Source organism: Chaetura pelagica, unplaced genomic scaffold, assembly GCF_000747805.2.
Source record: "Chaetura pelagica isolate M959 unplaced genomic scaffold, ChaPel_1.0 scaffold133, whole genome shotgun sequence".
Taxonomy (NCBI): Eukaryota; Metazoa; Chordata; class Aves; order Apodiformes; family Apodidae; genus Chaetura; species Chaetura pelagica.
In genome coordinates, this window is record NW_009952795.1 from 360,802 (window position 1) to 363,816 (window position 3,015).

The window sequence follows — 3,015 nt, forward strand, 5'->3', positions numbered from 1 at the left end:
GAACCATGAGAAGGCTGAAGAGCAGTGCCAAGGGTAAGGAATGCCTGGCAAGGTTTGTTTAGGAGCCTGCCAGCTCTTCCTCCTGTGATCTGGAGAGCACCTCTTCATCTGAAGAGCACCTCTGGCAGTGCCACCACGAGCAGTGCCTGAGTAGAACCACTTGAAAATTCATTATCATGTGTTTGGAGAAGTGGCTACAAATGACATTGATGAAAACCAGGAAGTCAGCAAGAAAAAAATCTTTGAAAATGAGGTGAATGAGTAAAGCTAATGCAACAAGCCTGGCCTCATGTTCACCACTTAAACCTTGGGAAGACATCCAAGATCAAACTTACCATATGGATGGAGGGATCAACTGGTTCCCAGCAGAGCCTTAAGGTAATAATCTATAGTGGTCTGCATGGAAATAAACAGTTCTGGTTACAGGGTCAGAACTAGGTCACAGAAATGGTGTTTGTATGGAAGAATCCCTCAGAACTGGGGTTTTCCCAGTCTACTGGGGTTTTCCCAGTGTAATCTGGCCTGAAAAGGTCTGGCTAGTGCTGTTTTCCAGCTGCCCCTCAGCTCAGCAAGAGGATTCTCCACAGACCCAAATAGGCTTCCTGAAAAGAAACTTGTTTATTTTTAGATTGGGTTCTAGTTTTAGTCACTGAAACGTGTGTGTGTGTGTTTGTGTTCATGGTTTGTTTTCCTCAGAGAGCTCTCTGGTTGTGTGGGCAAGTATTTGCTGGGACATCTGTTTCTTGGAGAAACCATAAGCCTGATGGCAGCCACGTCAGCTTCCAGCCTGGCCTGAAGAGGAGTTGGGTGCAGAGGCAGGAAACGTGGAGGTTTCACACATCATCAGGGCTTGGGATCCCCTGAACTGTGTGGGTGGAGAGAGAAGGCTTTGGGGAACTCCTACTGGCTTGGAGCTCCTCTACCCAGTTGAGCAGCTCTCAGTTCCATGGCAGCAAACACAGACTGTGGATGGATGTGTGTCTTCTGCACCCCCAGGCAGGGCCATTGGGAGCCATGGGGCATCCAGGCCAACAGCTCCCTTCTGAGAGGGCCACTTCATCCTTTGGTGTCACCAGGGCTGACCCTCAGACCCTCAGAGGACACTTCCTTTCTAGGAGGCTTTGTAGCTCAGCTTTTTGCTTTTGGGCTCTACCTGCAGGCAAGTTGTTGTCCTTGCTGCAAGGGTAGGTGTTTAACCCCAGGAATGTTTGCCTCTGCTCTTCCCCTGGATGAACAGCTTCCATGAGGACTTGTGTACAATCTGCTCCCTTTTAATGAGTCCATTTGCTGACTTAATTGCATGTCCTCCAGCTTAGCAGGAGCACTCTCCCCCAGTCCAAGCAGTCCCTGAGCTGTGCAGATGTGTCAGTAGGCACAGATGTCAGGAACCAGCCAGGTTCTGGCTTGACCTTGGAAAAGGTGCCTTCTGGAACCAGCAAAAAAAAATACTCTTTTTCTTTTGAGGTAAAAATCCTGTTCTATTTTAAGGTCAGAGGAACAAAATGTAGACATCAGCATAGTTTAAAAATGTCTAAACAGTGTTTATCCAAAAAGAAAGACCTTTTCAGGATGCAGAAGACACATTTAGCTGTTGCCTGATCTGTTTCCATTGGGTTAACCCATCTGGCTGCTGCCCAAGGGCTCATGAAAGGTGTGAAGAAGGTGTCTGTGTTGGCATCTGCTGCCCTGTGTGGAGTCTGGGTCCTCTCTTGGTGCTTTTCTACCCAGTGTCTGTGGTGGGAGTCACCTTGCTCCACTACAGCTGTTTAGAAGTGGGGTGTCCTGTTGATAAATGGTCCTACTAGAGACAGAAAGAGAGGGAGAGGGACAGAGAGAGGGGAAAAACCCTTCTCTGGAGGGTGAGTCAGTGCATCCCAAGATCTATATCTGGAGAAGAGGCACCATCTCTGACTGACTCTCTGCAACCTCAGCTGAGTTGTGCTGGATCTCTGCTGTGCTGGAAATTTGGGAAGGATTGCAATATGTTGACTTTGGGATGGTTTCCTCCCATTTTCTCTCAGAAGCAAATCCATCTTCATGATGTTACTGAGTTGAGAGGGTTATGCTGTGGGAAGAGAGGGTGTGAGGGTGGTGAGACCCTGGCCCAGGTTGCCCAGGGAAGCTGTGGCTGTCCCATCCCTGGAAGTGTTGAAGGGCAGGGTGGATGGGGCTTGGAGCAACCTGGGCTGGTGGGAGGTGTCCCTGCCCATGCAGGGGGGTTGGAACTAGATGATCTTGAAGGTCCCTTCCAACCCAAACCATCCAGTGTGCTTGAGTTGGAGAGAACAAAAGATAAATAATCTGTCCAGCTTCAATCACTCAGCTTTTGCCAGAGCTTAACCTCAGGATCCAGAGCTGATGGTTAAGGATCAAGGATGATTAACCTCAAGGAGCCAGAGTTGATTTCCCAGCAGCCAGATCTATTGCAAAGTGGAAACAGAGGAGAAACCCAAATCCTTTGGGCACAGGAGGCTATGACCCAGGAAGAGTCAAGGAGATGCTTTCTCCTGGCTGATCCTTGGACTCAGTAGCAAGAAATGCTTTAAAGAGGAGGTTGTTTCAAAAGTTGGAGAGCTTGGATCTTCTTTTTCACCAGAAGGGAGGTGGTTTTGTGGGCCAGGTCCTGCCTTTTTGGTTTGACATCCCTCCTTGCACAAATCCCTACTGATCTGCAGTGAGCAGGAAACCCTTTGTCACTGTGTGGTTAAAGCCTGAGCTGGTGGCACTGAGTGGACACTGTAGTTGTCCATGCTGCCATGCACAGAGGGGACCATCTGGACTGCATCTGCACCAGCATGTTTGAAGCTGCCAACCTTGATTTTCTGGCACAGGGCTGTGGTTGTTCACAGTGTGTTGCCTTTTCCTTAGGGAAAGGACCCATGCTGGTCTCCCAGCTGGGCAAGTGGGCACAAGCCAGGCTGTACCAGGAGATGGTACAAGATGGTACAAGAGTGCAAAGGGTGGGGTTTGGTGCCCAGGATTTTTCCCTGGTGCTGTTTTATTTGCTGCAGAAAA